The sequence below is a fragment of the Chlamydotis macqueenii genome, chromosome 16 (genome assembly GCF_036417535.1).
Source record: "Chlamydotis macqueenii isolate bChlMac1 chromosome 16, bChlMac1.mat, whole genome shotgun sequence".
Classification (NCBI taxonomy): Eukaryota; Metazoa; Chordata; class Aves; order Otidiformes; family Otididae; genus Chlamydotis; species Chlamydotis macqueenii.
The window spans coordinates 13,481,474-13,500,102 of NC_141571.1; the positions used below are offsets into that span (position 1 = coordinate 13,481,474).

At 47.2% G+C, this 18,629-nt stretch overlaps 1 long non-coding RNA gene across 7 annotated transcripts in view; it reads left to right on the forward strand.

The window, feature by feature from the left end:
- LOC147598720 (uncharacterized) overlaps positions 1-18,629 on the forward strand; it is a 61,412-nt gene that overhangs the window by 35,387 nt on the left and 7,396 nt on the right. Inside the window, exon 3 of one of the 7 annotated variants that reach the window (XR_015260294.1) lies at positions 10,804-16,369. The exons of 4 other annotated variants lie outside the window; for them this stretch is intronic. This is a non-coding gene — a long non-coding RNA (uncharacterized LOC147598720). Of the gene's footprint in view, positions 1-1,858; positions 3,080-6,333; positions 6,534-10,803; positions 16,370-18,629 lie in introns of those variants that run through there. 2 more of the 7 variants (XR_015260289.1, XR_015260297.1) reach the window with 2 other exon arrangements.

An 18,629-nucleotide genomic window follows, 5' to 3' on the forward strand; every position in this document is an offset into this window, starting at 1 on the left:
ATTGGGTTTAGAAACAGCCTGGGAAGCACTTAATTCCTGATCACCTGTGAGCCACTTATCCTGCGGAAAAGCACAGGGAGGCAGGCACGGGGGAGAGCTGCTCCAGCAATACTTGGCTCCAGTCGCAAAGAATCCCTTGAGACCCTCACTGCGACTTCTGCCTCCGGCTGTGAGCAGAAAGGTGCTGATCCAACAGCAAGACCCTGCGGAAGTCATCGGGAGGTTTGCACCAAGGAGCTGGGCGACGCCGCAGCCAGGGAAGGAGCAAAGCCTCCAGCGGGACAGTGATGGAGAGGTGCTCCCGGCTGTTCTGCAACCGGGACACGCGCTGGTGCCACTGCCCCTGGAGCCACCGCGGCCGTGGCCGGAGGGCACGTGGGTCCCGCGGCGGCTGCGCTGGCCTGGGCCTGGCTACCACACGCTCACACATAATTCCTGACCTCCAGTCGAAAGAATAATTCTTTCTGCCACGTCTGACATTTAGCTGTACAGTGATCCTTGCCAGGAAATTGCCATCATTTCAGTTCTGCTCCCAGCTACCATTCTGATTTATATTTTTGTTTTTATCCAATTTTTCTGACTTGTTTTGGTAGGGTGGACAAAATGTTCTCACTCAAGACAGATGACAGTTTGCCGATAAGAGGAGCAACTTATCACAAACAGCTCTGATTCTTTCTCAAATGCTTAGTCTGTTGGAACGGCTTTAAAGGCTAATGTGATATTGTAGGTTAGCCCCAAATCTGCTTTCCCTCCTGTATTTCATACTTTATGGCTCTGAGCATTGGTCCTTTTAAAACAAAACCCTTCCATCTTTTTCAGATCATCCATGCTTCTCTTCCTTCCCTACCCGCCTCCCCGCCATATCTTCTTAATTTAACTGTTTTAAAACTTCTTTTGGTGTGGCAAATAAAATAAACACCGTAGATGAGTGACCTCTTGGAAGCTTGGTGTCCTTGAGTCTAACTTTAGAAATCATTTGTCACAGGCACAGAAATGTGCACTGCAATCAGAATTAGCTGCCAGATTTTTTTTTTTTCCAGACAATTATATTGTAATTTGAGTGGCATTCTTGATAATAATTCAGCTTCTTCAACCTCCCCCCCCATGCTCCAGTAAATCATGCACTAAAACCCAAAAATTCTGGCCTATTCTGGTTTAAAAATCTTTTTCTTATGAGTTATCATATGGAAAATAAATGAGAGGGAGAAGAGACACAAGAAGCTGAGCAGCTTTGAGCTCTGGAGATAAGCCCAGTAGGCTAAGAGGGTATTATGCGGTTGGTTTTAGTTCAGCAAAACCAGAACATTCTACCAGAACTGGGTGAATAATTTGCAATTAGTAATTTGGGCCAGGAAAACTTGCAGCTTTACTGAGTGAAATTCCCTCTTCTGCTAGCAAAGCATGACATGCTCTGATCAGGTGCTACTGTTTGAAATTGTAGATTTTGCAGCAGAATAACTTTTGATCTGTAAATGTGTTATTTCCATGCGACTATTTATTGCTAATCCTCTGGCTGCATCGCTGCCTTGCACAGGATGGGGGATGTGCTGGTGCCAGCGAAGGGATAAACCCCCAGGCACTGGTAACGATGAGGAGCTCAATGATGTTCAAACTGGTGTCCGAAGCTCAGGGTTCAAACCTCCTCCTCCTCCTCCGCCGGGTAGCGATGCGGCTGGAGCTCGCTTCAGCCACCCGTACCGATATTCGTGCTGCAGATGCATTTTTATGATGCTCATTCCTGTAGCACAAGTGCTTGGGTGGGTGGGGACAGGGCTACTGCAGGGCTCTGTCAAAGTTCCACCGGGATTGAGTTTTTGAATAATCTGTCGGACTGCTCCCTCTGCCCTCCGTTCAACAGACAGTTCCAGTTTTTATACAGCAGTACGACACTCAGTTGCTGAAACCACTCCGTGAGTCTGTGTGTGCCAAGTAACCAAACACTGGAGATCTCTGCCTGGTGCAGGACATCCCGGAGGGACAGAGAACACCATCTCCATGGGTGCAGAATCCATCCTCACACCCCAGAAAGATCCTGAAACCCTTTTGGGAGCTCCCACTCCCCTCCAGAGCCATCGCGGGTGGGTTCGCACAGCCCCAGCGTGGGAAAAGCCCCTTCCTGATCGCTGGGTTTGGACCGCGGGTGAGAACTCTACAGGGAACTCACTTGAATTAATACATTTTTGGGAAAAGCCTCTGGATTTGTAGCATTAACTGAGAGCAGGAGGAGCAGGTATCCTGAAACAAGAGTTGCTGGGGAGTCAGGTCTCTTGAAGAATTTTGGCAGTCCGATTCAAAATCTTGAAAGACCTTTTTGGGGTTCAAAACACAGCTGCCAGCCTCCATTGTTAATCACACCACTGCAAACAGCCCTCACCTGTCCTGGGAAGGAAGGTGTCTGGTGAAAAACAAAGCTGCCCGGCCGTAGGCGTGGGTTCGTTCCCCAGGCGTGCTGCAGCATCGCTCCCAGACGCCACGGCGAAGCGGCTGCACCTGCAGCGCTCCCCTCTCCCAAAGGGAATTTCCCAGCTGTGTCCAGGCTGACGCAGAGCCGGGCTGAGCATCCCGGCAGGCACCGCACGGATCCTGCCGTCGCAGGAGACAGCGTGAGCCGCAGCCTGCACGGCAGCAGCAAACCTCTCCCAAGGTCGAATCCCCCCCGAGCAGCACAAAGGACCCTCTGGGGGCCCCTAAGACTAACACAGCGTGAAATTCAGGTCTAAACACATGTACAGCTAGCAAGGTGCCTCCTGCCCACTCCGTTGTTACCTGGAAATGGGGCACGCGGTGTCTTGTAAGGGTAGTAGCTTCATTTTCCCCATGCTTTTACCCGCCCCCAGCGCTGGCAGCTCCCCCTGTGACTTCCCGGGCCCCGTGCGCATAGAGGCAGTCAGAGGAGACACGTTCACCTCTCCGTGTGATGGAGTTATCCTCCTTCCAGAAAATAAATGTCCGTGTGGGTACTTCGCATTTGTATCTGAGGAGGTGATACCGTCTGCCTGGTTCTTTCAATTTTTCATCCTTCTGGGAGGAAAATGTGATAGGAAAAGTCTAAAAATTAAAAAAAGACTGAGTGAACAGCTGTACCTAGCACCTTTTGCAGCACAATCCACCCAATTACTTTCTTTCCTCTGCCTTTTTTAATTTTAAATCTTCCCCTGAACGTAGGTCCAGGGTCAGCACGGCATTAAGGTGCTCCTGAAGCACTTCAACTTTAAACCGTATCCCATGGAAAGGACACGAATCATCTCTCACATCTTCAACTAAAGAAACAGCATTCTATCCAGGATCCAGCGTGTATCTATAAATACCAGCCCCTCGCAGCCAGGCGAACGCTCGGCCCGTTACAGAAATGGGGAACCTAAATCACGGAGCTGGCCGGGCTCGCCTGCGGTTAATCTTTATAACGAGAGGGAGCTGCACCGAAATCTACGTATTGCTGAGATGGCAGGAGGTCCCGAGGATATACAGAGGATATATCCAGTGCAAATGCCAGGGAAAGCTGTTCCCATAAAGATGCCCAGAGTAATCCCATCTCCTCCAGACTCTCTCGCAGCCCCATGGGTCACCACGGGACAGAGGTGACACGGGACATGGCGAGCGGTTGACGGCCTCTCTGGAGCTATGCAGGTAGAGGACACGTCTTGAGGGGGCCCTTCAGAAAATAAGACAAGGAAAGATCTGTGCCGCAGCTCTTCTGCTGATGGAGGAGGCTGGATGGGTCACCTGCTTGCTATTGCCCCTTATCTAGATGACAGGCAGAGAGCTCCTGAAACACATCTGTACATCGAAATGCAAAACCTAAAGGGATTTCCAACCCTTTGATTTTTTCTAGCATTTCGCTTTCATTTTATTATCCTAAATATATAGGTTTTTAAGTCCCAGGGCAGATGCTCACCTGCAAAGGCTGCTCCCAGGGACGCAGCCAGGCCGTAAGGTGTGGTACGCTGCTCTATGATGTGTCCTTAGTCAATTGTTGTGGCTGGTAAGCAAAACCACCCAAGCTCATTTCTGTTCTAAAACAGGAGGGGAAAAAAGGGAATACAATAACTCATTTTGAGGTAATTTGCCAGGGATTTTGTATATGATCACGAGGTCTGTAAAAAGTGGGAATAGTTGCAAAAATCTAACATGGCCTTTTAGTGAAAGGGATCGCAAAGTTATCAAACACTGACAAACTGAGGTGAAGGTGCAGTGGTCACAACGCATTTTGCATGTCTATAGATCACAGACTGGGTTTGCACAGCCCAAGAGCTGCTTTTCTGGTGAGTTTGATGGAGTTTTAGTCAAATCTCAGAGAGATGTCACCACATGGGCTGGTGGGCAAGGATTCAGTGCCGGCGGTTGGCGCATACGAGGTGTGACCGCCCTTCTCCTCCATGACCACCCACCACATGGACCTGGCACAGGTCCTGCTGCTCTTTTCTCTTTCCCACATCTCCAGGAGAAGCATGAGGAGATCTGGGGTGGGCGAGGTCCCCTTCCCCAGGACGCAGAGCATGAGAGTCCCTCCGAACATGGAGATAAATTTCAAAACCACCATGGAAAGACAGCCATGTCCCATAAAGTGCTGGCTGCTCTTAGGAGAGAAATGGAGATTTCGGCCGCTAATTATAAAAATGGCAGGCAAAACCCTGCACGATACGATTTCTTACATTAGATAAATTTTATGACAGAAAAGACTTTTAGTGGCACTATTTGCAGACCTGGCCTTTCGCCAGCTCACTGTCATTAAATCTGCCGATCTTAAGTATCAGCTGCACTTATTCAAAGGGGCTATAAATAAACCCCGAGGACTGTTAAAGGAGCTGGCTTCTTCGGGCTCTTTGGCAAGCCGTGGATGGACTGACATCGCGAGCGTTCGGGCCACCCTGGCTGAAGCGGAGCACGCAGCATCTCTTGGGATGGGTTTTTCACACGCTCTGAGATTTATCTTCCACGCTGCAAGACACACACGACTTTCATGAAAAGGAAACCTCTGTTTACGCCAGTAACAAACTGTGTTCTGTTAGGGCTGGACGAGTCCTTGACGGCGTGCTTGAAGGCTGAAACTGTTTAACCTTTGCCTAGCTGCAAGGGTTAAAGATGAACAGGAGCACGGGGAGAGGATAAGGAATGGAGCTGGGATGTTTTATAAAATAAAAAGGTGTTTTAATGTGAAATACAGCAGAAGTCACCACTCCCAGGGCATTTATATGGTATCAGCTACACTCGCGCTCAGGAGTGCCACCGTTCTGGCTCTCCTCAGGGATTTACCTGGTAAAAATCTGCCAAGCCCACAGGTGCACCCCACCACCCCGAAACGCCCGTGGGTGGCAGGCAGGATGCTCCGGGATGCAGCAGCCGCCCTCCGTGTCGCTGGTGCAGCCCCTATGAAAAATGGCTGGCAGTACTAATGTGTGGTTAATGACCCATGGGCCAGAAATGACTAAGATGCAGGAATTAAATTTACAATCAACTTCCTTTTTTTTTTTTTTTTTTTTCTCCCCAGGCCTGAAACCTTGAAACCAAAGTTCCTAATCACAAAAGCCCATGAAAGCACCTCTTCTCTCCCAGGCAGGGCAGGTGACTGCAGGCAGCCGCAGTATCAAAGTTGGGTGCTGTCACTGTGCCAGGCGTGACATGGGGCTGCTTCGGTGGCAGGGTAAATTGATGACACAATGGCAGGAGAGCTCACTAGTCGATGCCAGGTTTATTTTTGTAAGTGCAAACTAATGAAATTTAGAGGTTTTAATAAAACTTAAAAAAAAAGTAGACGGTACAATTTAAAAATGAAATTCATAACTGGACCAAGCACCAATCGCATTAAGGAAAGGAGAAGCTCAGGCTTTTTCCCAGAACAGCACCCACGGTTTTTGGCAAGAGACAGGGAGCTCCAGTTTGTCCCAGTGAATCTTCCGGCTCTGCAGAAGCGATGGAGCAGGGCTGTGAGGAGGCGGGGGCTGTGCAGGGTCCCTGCAGACACCGCGCCATCCCTCTGTCCTGGACTCAAATGGGGGAAACCACCGAGAGGGGCTTGCAATGACACCCTGCAGCGGGCACTGACCTCTTACGGAGACCATTGAGGGGGGACCTCACTCATCACAGTCTGAATTTTAAAAGGTAGCAAAGAAATTGCTTAAAAGGGAAAGAAAAGCAACCATAAATCCACAGTAGCAGCATCCCAGAAAATGAAAGTGAGTATCCACGAGGAGAGCTGTTCAAAGAAACAGACAACCTTGAACATCTCCCAGCAGGAAGGATGCCAAATTTAGAGCAAGCTGGAGGCATTTTGTAGCTTGTTTATTTTACAGACTTTCTGCTCTCTTCTCTCTTACTTCAATTCTCTACTCACAGATTTGCCCCTAAATACTCTGCCGGGATAAAGAAGATGGAGGGGCTCTTCTCAAGAGTAGGGACAGGCACATCCCCAGTCACTGAGCCCAGTGAGGGCCAGATCTGGAGAATCGCTGCAGTTTGGTTTTGCTCTGGAACAGAATTCTCTCCCCATAACACATTAACATGCATCAGCTGTAAATAAAATCACCCAGACAGGAGACTTTTTAAAACCGTCAGAAGTCTCTGTTCCAGCCCTTGGCTGCAGAACGTTCGGGTTGGTTTTTTCTTGCTTTCCAATGGACCCAGTTAAGGTGTATATGGCTTGGTCCAGGCTGTTTTCAAGCCAACACACCCCTGAAGCACGTGCCAGAGGCAGGAGACGAGCGGGCGAGAGGAAACCTCCAGCTCTCAAGCCACCTGTGCAAGTGCCCCAAGCGCAGCTCTTCCTCTCTTCCTTTGGCACAAGGGGTTGCCAAAACTTCTGGAAATCCCCTGGGGAACCAAAGGCAAGGGAGCTTATTCCCTAAATGTTATGTTTTTGTGGCAGCCCAGTAAAAGTGCTGGGGTGTGTGGGGGGGAAGAGCCACAGAACAGGTCAAGATGAATGTGTGAAGTGGCTGCCGGAAGAAATCAGGAGGTTGGAGGTTGTCTGGAGCAGACGTACGAGAGATTGGTTTTTGAGTCCTTCTGCATCCACTGCCATCATGACTCTGAAACGCATCTCTGCTGCAACGGGGGGTGGTTGAGCTGAGCTTTTTCCCTCCTGCTGCGTTTCTCGTGCCAGCTCTTTGGGCTGGACGCCTTTCTGGAAGAAGAGACACTTGGACTGGATGGGCAGGAACAGGCACTGGAGAAGATGGAGAAGCACAGAAATCCTTCAGAATCCACTCTCATCCCTGGCCCATGGAAGAAAATGAAGAAGCCAAAACGAGAGCTAATGAACACACCAAGGGAAGTGACGAGAAGAACATTAATTGCCTGTACAGCAGTGCGGCGAGTCTCAGCAATAAAAAAAAAGTGGGAACATCTAATTTATGAGTGCAAATTCTATCTGGAGAGCATGACTTAAACTTGGGGAGAAAATCTATGTGCCTGGAATATTAAAATCAATAGTTGTAACCTATTTAGAAAGATCTGAGAGGGGAAAGAAGGTGCAGGAGGAACAATCAATGTCAGAAGTGACATTGCTGTGTTCCAAGCACCACAGAAACTTAAGAGAAAGTGACCTTAAATACAAATAAAAGCCAAAAGAAGATGCTTCTTCAGACCATCAAATCTCACTAACTCCTTAGTTACCTATCTATATAGTATTTAAGAAAATTTCCCTATGCTACCCTGGGGAACATCAACTTGAATGATATGAGACGAAGGGCTCACGCTGCTGGTTTTTGGAATTTCTAAATGTTGTAGGAGAGCATCTCCTAACTAAAACCAGGAGGATGCTCTATAGGATCATCTTGACAGCTGGAGAACCTATCACAGATCCAACAGCTAGCTACAGCCAGCACAGAGGTGACCCCGTTTCATTTGTACATGCTGGGCACAGACAAAAGAAAGCCTGAACCAACTGTTGGTCCCTTTGCCTTTCAGCAGTGTAAGCCAGGTCACCTGGAGGATTTTAAACAGAAGATGTGAATGATATTTGGCAACTCTTTGTTTAAAAGCACTCTGGCTTCCAGGGAATCTAGTAAAATCTCAGCGTTGAGAAAGAGGAGGTTGTTCTGGTTAAAAACAGAAGCTCAAAGGGAAGTGAGAGTAGGTCTAAATTCATTGAAAGGAAGGAAGGGAAAGTGAGTGAGGAAGAACATAAACCACCTCCAAGCAGAAGGCTGTTGGGTCAAACCTATGGCTAGCAGAGCTCAGGGCAGTGCTCTTTAGATATCAGAGACTAAAAGTAGCTGTCTAGACAGAATAGCAGACCTTAAAAAAATGCATAAAAGGCAGACACTAGATATTTAATTTCTCTATTTTGGGGAAAAAAGCTAAGTGAAGTAGCAATGTAATACGATGATGTGAAATATCTTCAGTCCCAACTCAGGATGTTAAACAGCTGCTACTACAGCTATAAGATTTTTTTGATCAGCAGTCCTCAATATTCAGTGCCTGAGAGTTTTAAAATCTGTCCCAGGAGCACTTCGGACCAGCAACGTCTGCGAAACGAGGAGTTTTCCAGAAGACCGACGCAGCGCTGACTTTGTGCCAGTGCATAAACGGCGCAGGGGAGGATGACTTGCGTAATTATAAATCTGATTGTCTGATGTTGATTTTGTGAAAAATAATGGAAGAGCTGATAAGGAACTTGATTAATAACAATTTAAGGAGAACAATTAATTATAATCAACATGAGTTAATGGAAAACAGATCTTATTAAATGAAATTGATATAATTTTTCAAGAATGTGATTAGAGATTTGATTGATTTAGTACATTTCATCAACACTGCTACGTTTGACTTCTGCAAGGCATTTGACTTCATGTTGTCTCATTTGTTAGGAAGCTAAAACAATACAAAATCAACACTGCAAGCACTAAACGGATGAAAACCCCGCTAATATGTTTAAACATATCAGAGAACCATCCCAAGTGGCTGTGTTTCAGCTCATCATTTTTAGCAAATGGTAGAAAATCAAAACTCATGACAATCAAAGCTTGCTGATGAGATTCGGAGTAGTACCACGGTTGTTCTGTGGATCAGTCTCTTCCTCAGCCCTGCGTCTTTTGTGAGCGAGTTAAAAGCGAAGACCAGCTGGTGTAAAGTGGGCACACATGAAGCCACACTTCTAGGAACCAGGATTTCACCGGGGGCAGGAGGGATCCTATTACACAATGCTGGAAACTTGATAAAATAGCGGAGTGAAATATCTCCGGTGTAACGTCTGGTGGGACGCTGCAGCTATTTCTGGTGTCTGCGGCTCACGAGGGATGGTGATGAATGGGAGAGGGCACACGAGAATGACTGAAGCGTTGCAAAACATGCCTTATAGTGACAGATTCAAGGACCCCAATACGCTTAGCTTAACAAAGAGAAGGTTAAGGGATGGCTTAATGACAATCCAGATGTATTCAGACAGGGTACAGAAACGCAGAAAGGGAGAACTCTTCAATCTAATAGACAGAGCTATAAAAAGAGCCGGTGACTGGAAGCTGACACTGTTAAATTCAGATTAGGAAGGGTGCACTTTTTAAATGGGGAGAAGTAACATCAGAACTCCTTCCCAACAGATGGTTTCAACATCACTGGCCGTTTCAAAATCATGGTGATTTTTTTTTGTTTTTTTTGTTTAAGTCATATCCTGGATCTACCAAGGATCACTATAGACTGACATACAGACACCCACACTGCACGGATGGGGTGGTCCTTCTTTGGGTTTATAGTGTTGCTAATAATGAGTATTTAAGTTATCATCCCCGGGCACTGAGTGGGACAATTCCCTTTTCTCAGAGTTACTGGTCTGGCCTTGCTGCAGACTCACGAAAACACCTCAGTGTTATTAGTCCTTCATCTTTGCCTTTCACCAAAATTCTTCAGCAGGAGCTGTGGGTGCAGGCCCCTCGCTTGGGCAGCTCCAGGAGCCACCCATTGACTTCTCCTGGGACTGGTCTGCAAGCCCAGCCAATGTCTTGCTGTGCATCCACATGCACTGGGGACCAAACACGTGTATATATACACACACATATATATACACGCTTCATGTTTTGTTTGTTTGGGTCCTGGGGCATTATTTCTGTGTTTTCAAGCTCTGAAAACAGTGTCAGAAAAAAAGAATTCCTTTCAAATAAATGCTGTGATGGGTGGAAGGGTTTAGATAAGAACTGATACCTAAAAGTGGGATAATTGAAGTTGTTTCATAATTGATTTATATATAAGGGACTTTATCTTCTGGTATGGTCTTTACCTTTAAAAGCATGTCTTTATCTTATATAAAGGATACAAAAGAGATGTAATTTATTATCTTAACTTGTAATGAGGTCAGGAAAGAAAGACTTCTAAGCCCCTCCACATCGATTCATGATTTTCCCGTGGTTCTTTAACAGCAAAATCCACCCAGCTGTAAGTTCAGGGCTTCGTCCCTACATCTGGGAGGCTGGGACCCCGTCTCATCGCTGCTGTCCACACCAAGGAGCTCTCTGCCCGTGCTGGGCACCACGGAGGAGGTGGGTCTTGAGCTGTGCTGGATTTAGCTCTGGCATGATTCAAGCCATCGCTGCTGTCCCCACCGCCTGTCACCTCTTTGTTGCTCTGACTGGCACCCAAGCGCCGCAGTTGATAATCCAGATTATTAACGAGTGGGGAGGAGGCAGCACTGTAGGATGCTGCCAACTGCAGTAGCCAACCATGTGTGTGCTTCTGCATCTCCTGCTCAGGGCAGAGGGCATCAGGCAGCAAATTCATCAGCACCTCCGATTCAGTCTGCAAGAGCCCTTTGCTCCAAATGCCATTTAATCCAGCTCCGTGTTAGCCAGCCAACAAGATTTCCATTGATTTCAGGTTTTGGCCCAAGAACCATGCAGATGCTTTTGAACTGAACAACTTCAGCACAACGCTTACGTTTTGTCAGAAGAAGCCTGAACCGGCAGAGACTGTTTTAAAGCCAGGGTAACATCATTGCTATAGAGAAAAACACTACTTCAATGTGTTTCACTGTAACAACAGCCCGTTTATTAAAACACTTCACCATTTAATTTATCCGGCATTTTATATTGAAGAGCACTTTCATTAGGATTCCACTGCAAAACCGAAGGAGGCATTAAATCATTTAATATACTGACAGCTCACTTAATTTGTTTGAGCACAGGAGTCTGATTCGAAAAAGCAGACCTTACGCAGTGCCCTGTCTTTACAGCACTGGCATACAATGTCCTATTAATTCCAGGGTAGGGTTTTATACGAATTTCGTTTGAGATCCCGTTACGGGCTTTCCTCTGGTCAGCAACCTGCTGCGTTTGCCGGTGCTGCCTGCAGGCATCCCTCCGGGTGCAGGCCAGCCCAGCTCCACGCCTTTTGCTTCTGCTAATGCTTGTGAGCATTTAGCCCTTTGCATTTGACGTCTGGCTTCGTTTGATGGATCATAGAGCAACCGGCGTGGCTGGAGCAGCGGGACACAGCAGCAAAAGCAGCCAGCCCCGAGGTCCTCAATGAAGTCGTCAATTTAACTCTCATTAATCGGCATTCCTGGCTCTGGAGCGCTTGGTAAAACCTGGGAGATCCACTGCAGCATGCTCCTGTCTGGGTTTGTGTTGAATTAACTGGTAGCACTCAGTTCTCCAGCTCTGGGGTGATGTATGGTGAGGTTCCACCAGCCCTGCCCTGGGAGATGCTGAGCAGCCTCAGGACTGTCCACAGCTGTCACATCCAAGCTGTCCCACCCAACTTGTCACATCCTGCCTGAAGCAAATCCTCCACTTGGTATTCTGGGCGCTCAGATCCTTGGACAATCAAGCCCCTGTGGCTTATTACTGATGTTCCCAGATCTGCCAGAATAAATGGCGGAGAAGAAAACTTGTCATCTGTGACAAAGCCCTGGGTGACACTGGGGTCCCCAGCGGCTCCTGGTTTGGCTGCTTTCCAAGGCTGGCGCTGAAGCAGAACCTGGGAAACAATAGGACATTGTCCATCGGAGGCACAGGACATCATTAATAAACATTAGGGAGCTTGATACAATCTGGCCAAAGCAGTACAATGAAACGAGGTACCAGAAGCAGGATGGAGAGGAGGGAAAGAGACCTGAACGGGGTCTTTAATGACTCATCAGACTGCGGAACACCGCCCAGAGCAAGGCTGGGATAGGAGACATTTTAATGAATTCAATACGTGTGCACCCTTTGAAGGCTTAGCTCCCCATTCCCCAGTAATGTTTGACCCACCTGAAGATACTGATCATCTAGAAAATAATAACCAGTAAGCAATAATAATAGTAATAATAGGAAGAGCAGGACCCTCATCTCCAATTCATATTTATAATCCAGCAAATATCTCACCTAAAGCCAGAAGATTTATGGGTTTGCATCTATAATTAATATTCTTCCTTAAGCAAGAAAGGGTATTTTTTCATACAAATAAATCTGGTGCTTTAGACCTGGATTTTGAAGCCTAATATTTAAATCCCCGGCAAGACACGGTTATTGATTGTATAGCTGCATATACAAGAGAGACGCCATGCACATACATATAGATAGCATTGTACATTTAGATTTAAAACAAATAGATAAAGTTTCTCTTTTAAATGCAATAGATGAAGGCTAAGGAGGAGGAAGATGGGTAGGCTGGCTTGGTGTCTGCTCCCAACTGTCCCTGTTTCCCCAAGATTCAATTTGCGTTAGGCCTGTCGCTAACGGCAGGGCTGCTCCTGGGCGCCAAGGCACATAAAGGGCTTTGAGACAAAGGCAATCGATCTACTTTTAGTTTTATGAGGAAAATAAACAGTTAGGCTGATATAACAGTAAAAGGGTCAAACAGGGTCAGAGCTAATGAAGTGACTCACAGGAGGGTAAAATTAAAGCACGCTTCCTTTTCTCCATCCTCTCTTGCATACCCCTCCGTGAATGACCCCTGTGTCTGCCCAAAATCACACATGCGGGTAACAGCAAAGCACTAAGGGTCAAGCCAGCTCGTTTGGGGCTAGGAGCAGTACTTTCTTTGCCTAAAGGTTTCCATCTCCAGCAGCATCTGCTGAGCAATGGAAACCCATGGCCAAGGCAAGCCCTGCCCTTCAGCTCCTCGCCATGACTGCGGCGTGGACCACAGCCATTGCACGCTGCCAGGGAGGCTCAAAGGTGCCCCAAATCGCCCCTTCAGGGCTGAGTTGGTCACTGGTGGTTGGAAGTTTCCTTTAAGGAGCTGTGTTGTAGGCTTGGAGCTTTGCAAGTCTGGGGCTAGCTTGGGTCTCACGTGGCAACCCCCTTGCTAGCCCACAGTGGGTCAAGACCAGCTTGGTCAGCATTTGTGAGCTCCAGTCTGTGCTCAGGGGATTTCCACACTCTCTGAATAGTCTCTACAACCAGATTTCAAAAGGTTTATTGATTCTTTTGATTTTGTCAGAGTTTCTTTTCACTTTCCTGAGTGTGACTAGCAGAGTGGGAATGTGCTGGGTAAGCAGTCGAACCAAAACTAGGAAAGGACAGCTTCTCTGGTGCTAGTAGGGATTTATCTGAAAAATACTGAGAATTACTGGAAATTTAAATGTAGGCAGTGTTCCAAGGTCAAGGGTGTAAGCATCACCTCACTTAGTGGTGCACTTACCAACGGAGGTGAAGTACTTCTGCTGTTCTGGATCCAGAGGATAAAGATATGAACAGAGCCCAGACAATTGTATTTATACTGTCCTAAGCTGTATAACATCCCCATTTAACTGAGATTTTAAATATTCATGTTTAAATATTATTCATCAAAAAAAAAAAAATCCTTTATGCACTCGGTCACTTGAGGAGCACATCGGCGATTGCACGCCAGTGCAAGAGCCCTGTTCAAACCATGTGGCACAGGAGCTTCCTCCCCCAAAATTATAATCTCTCAGAAGAAAGATAACAGCCCTGGGAAGGAGGAGGAGGGCAGTGGCAGCGATGCTGGTAGGGTGCAGCAAAGCAACAGTGAGCCCCCGGGCAGGCTGCTTGCACCCTGTTTTGGCGTGTCATCTCCATCACCTGTGGGATGCATGGACAGGTAGATGGTCTCCTTCCTCCAAACATCACTTTCCAGAGTCAGGAAGTCTCTATGGAAGGGGAAAAAAAAAAAAAGAAGTAAAGGAAAACTTCCAGCAAGAACACGAAGGAGTTGTGCTGCTCCAAGACCTCGTCACCGTGGAAAAGCCCTCCCTAGAGATCTGTTGCCCAACTGAATCCTAAATGATTTTTACCCCCACGAAAGACACATATTGTGGATGCCCAGCCACTGCTCTTACCTGCAGCTGGGAAAGGGGGAATAAATTCATGGTTGTTGCTCTCCAAGGCCAAGTACAAATAGCACAGGGGCTCAGGAAGCTGCAACCAGCGTGGGGTACTCAGCCAAGGCAGAGCTTTGCTGCAACTTCATTTTCATGATTTAGCGTTCCCGCTGTAAATAATTGATACTAATGTAAGTGAGATAAGAGACAGACTGTCTGTGGCCTGGGAGGAAGTGGATCCTGGTGACATCCACCCAAAAATGTGCTTGCAGATTTATCTGAAATAAAAACGTTGAAAAGCCAAACGCAAAATACGAGAGGTGAGGAAGAGAGGAGGGATGCGAAAGGTAATCCATGGATCAGCTCCGAGGATGCTCATCTAAGAAACAGCTACTGATATTACTTCCCTTACCAGGAGAACTCCTGCACTAACTAGCACTTTCTAGCTCTCCCTAAATGTTGCTCTCACCCAAGTCAATAAGCCGTGTCCCTGCATTGCCAGAGATCTGACTGGGTACCAGCGTGGTTTAAGGAAACAAAATGTCATTGCCGGGGGTGTGAGGAGCACACCCCTCCTCATGGGAGACACTGTCAGCGGGAAAATGCCGGTAAGCTCGGTGTATTTGATGCCGTTGGCTTAGGTTATCTACAAAACAGCTGAGTACCAGGAAGGAGCCCTCCTGCATCTTTGTCTTTGAAATCGGAGAAGACAAAATTGTATATGTGGTCCTGTGAGGGCAGCTGTGAGACGGGCGATGGAGACAGCCGCGGCTAGGGTGGAGAAGGGGAGAGCTCCCTGCCAGGAGCGTTCAAACCCAGCATGTCCAGGGGCAATTACACACTATCTGTTTCTGAATCCTGATTTTTGAGGCTGCTGCTGGCATTTCACGTCCTCTGAGCAGTCTGCGCCCGGTGGCAAACAGACATTCGCTTCACCTGGCGTGACGTAATGCCGGTTTTGATCCTGTCTAGCATATATAAAAAAAGATAATGTCAGCTGGAAAAAAAATGACACCACCGCTGAGCCACCTTTACAGCTCTCCACTGAACTTTCTCTCTCTCCGTCGTTACATCTGACCTGCGTTACCGGTCACTCATCAGCCCAAAGACCTTCCGCTACCCACTGTAAAATATAAGCATGCCTGATGGTTTTAAATTGCTGGAGGACGTCCCAAGTATGTGACAGCAATCTGCAGTGGTAATTCCTTTGTTTCAAACAATTTCCTTGGAAAGGTGGTGGAGGGTCCCTCAGATCATGGGTCTCCCATGCCTGGAGCAGGCAGGTTTCTTGTACTCAAGTCTCAAAGTCCATGACTTTACACATCACTCTGGTAAGCACCTATTCAGAGCTCTGAACAGGTTTTAAAATCTATTTCCTAGCCCATAGATTTCATGCAGGAAGCCAGGTGAAAAGAGCTGCTTCGGAAATACTCAGAAAGAGCAGTTTTGAACCATCAGTGACACAGATGGAGAAAGCTAGAGAGACTTTCTAATCTCTAACATGATTTTATGATTCAGTGAATAATACATATTAGCATAATACTAACCAAAAAAATCCATACTCATCATTTACTATTAATTAGTTATCAACATTATCCTATTATTAATTATTAACATCTACACTATCAATCAGCCCCTGGCTGACTGATAGCTTAAAATCTTGCATGAAGATGGTTACAATAGCTACAGTACATCACATAATGCGCTTCACAGTTGGGTTGTCACATCCTCATCTATAAAGCTTTTTACTAATGCACTTTACAACATATCTTACAGTACACAGATGAAGAATGTGGCTGCACCCAGTAATAATTCCATTAATTATGAATAAAGCATTTACAAATGACATCCTTATTTAAAAACGGTGATGAACACATTTTGTTTTAATGCGGATGCGCTGTGTAATTTGTAATTCTGTAAAAAGCAATGCTGGCAGCATAGGTCAGGGAAAAAGGGCCAAGATCTTATGATCTTTGCATCAGAAAGCAAAGGGGGAAAAAACAGTGAAGAAAATTATTGACAAACAGCAAAACGCTGGGATGAAGCTGACCAAACTCCAAGGTGACGGCTGGAAGGAACGATTAAAGGTGCCGCACAAAGCTGAAAGGCGAAAGCTCTCATCCAGTGACCTTGCATCACGGTTGTGTCAATAAAACGCTATCCTCTATTAATGAAGCCTGTGTTTTCATCGCTTTCTCTCGTTTGCAATGGTTTCAGCTGGCTGGCAGCTCACCAGGGCTCGTTTGCCATGGAGAGCTTGCCTCTGCAGTACCTCGGCACCGCTCTGTGCTATAGACTTTCTGCGACGGCAGAATATTTATTACATACGATATTTCACTGAGGCTACTTACGTCAAGAGGCTATAAATACATTACTCTTCCTAGTTTACTTAAGGGATAAAAAGTGAGTAGCTAAGTTTACAGATCAGGCTCAAGCTCTATTAATGTGCGGTCTATTCATTTGTATGTGTATCTCAATTGTTTGAAATTATTTTCCAAATTAATCCTATGAGTTATTCTTGACTTACCGACAATTTCCCAGCACAGTTGGTCGAGTTGTGCAGTGGTCACATTCAGGTTATTACTTATATTATGCATAAAACGGTTAATTTAAAGTCATGATGCTTTTTGGTAATAAAACTCTTAATATTTATGTAAGTCATAGTTTTTAACTGAGAGCCGTGAGCCAAGAGCTTTTTATCCCAAGGCTCCACCATTTAAAAGCGTGCTAACTGGGGATGCAAAAATCCCAGCAACTCACTGCTGACCGCACTGGTGGGAGATTGAGAGATTTGGTTGCCACCAGAAAGCCAGCCAAATCCTCATGATTATTTTTTTCCTTAAGTTCCTCATTGTTTGCAGCAGCCTGGAACAACAAGATGGCCACGGTGCCGTGTATCTGTCAGCACACAGCCAAAGCGTGCATGGCGGTGAATGCTGTGTGCGGCGCAAGTTTCTGCAGAGGCAGAGAGTCCGGAGAAAAGACCTGGATCCATCACAGAAAGACAAGAAAAAAAGATTGCCTTGGGAAGGACCCAGATTTGGGTTCCGCCAGATCTTTTTGCAGGGCTCCTATGGAGATGAGGCTGCAATTTCACGTGAATTATTTTCCACGTTCCTTTTCAATGTCCCATTCTGGTATTCAAGGGTGACACTTAGTGCAAAGGATGACACCTGATACAGCCCTTTCCCCACATTTTCAAGGCAATAAACATAGTAAAAGGTTAATACATAGTGTTCACTGCCAGCAGTGCCAAACAGGACATTTTGCAGCCCCCTTCTCCTCTTGAACCCAGGGAGGGCCAGGCAGCGCAGGAGAGGCTGCTGGAATTACAGGTCCCTTTGTGCAGGGCTGCTTTGAAATGCCCAGTATTTCTCCAAACCACCAGCAAGTTGGTTTTCAGAGCTGGCTGACAGAGGATTTATTTATTAAGGTTTTTGGCTCCTTGCAGCAGCGGCTGGGCAGCAGCGGTTCCGCAGAGTTATCAAAAATCTATTTCCTTGCAGAGTCACGAGTAAAATATCCAACCCCCTCTGAAAAGCCGAGCACAACATTTACATTTTAATCTCACAAAACACTTTCGTTTCTGACAAACTGTGTTTTTTGGTCTGTGTGTTATGGAGAGGAAAGGCAGCGGGGTTGCAGGAGAAAGTTTTATAGCCCTGGCAGCGAGCGTGGGCTGCTTCGGACACATGCCATGGCCGGAGCGGGGCGGTGACCTCCCCATCCGCAGTGACAGCAAAGACCGTCACCCTTCGGCGCCGCTGGAAAAGCAACCTGGCCACCAAAGATAGCGGCTCACAGGGCATCTAGCATCGGGTTCGGTTAGCGATGGCACCTGCCTACGTGGAACAGGTCGGGGTCGGAGGAATAAGCCGCCGTGGCTACAGACAGAGCCAAGAGACGGGGTCTGAACGCGGGCTCACGTGGGGTTTGCGGTAGCCGTCTTCAGCCTCGACTGCCAGCGACCCAGGAGCAAAGGTCCGCAAGGACGCACAGCTCTGGGCCGCGCGCGGAGGTTTTTATCGCACCCCTCAGCAGGCTGTACACACCGGCAGCTCGTCCTTCCCCAGACCCAGCCGCAGCTCGTGTTTCACCGTTCCAGTCCCGTCTTTGCCCACAGGGCAATGGGAATAAAGTGGAGGTGCTGGTTGGACCCAAGATCTACAGTTTGCTGCCCGGCAATGAAAAGCGTCTCTCTCTTTTCCTCGTTATCACCGGGGCTGAGGTCCTGCACTGCTGCCGTAGAATCGCTGCAGCAAGGTATGAATTATGGATGAAATGAAAAATCCCAGCCCGGTGCACAGAGGGAATATGCAAAGTGCAGAACGATCACCTCTGCGCAGGAGCCTGGCTATGTGCTGCCTTCAGGTCCAGGATGCCAAAAAAAATCCGCTCAGCCTGTGACACCCTCACCCCATGACACCCTCACCCC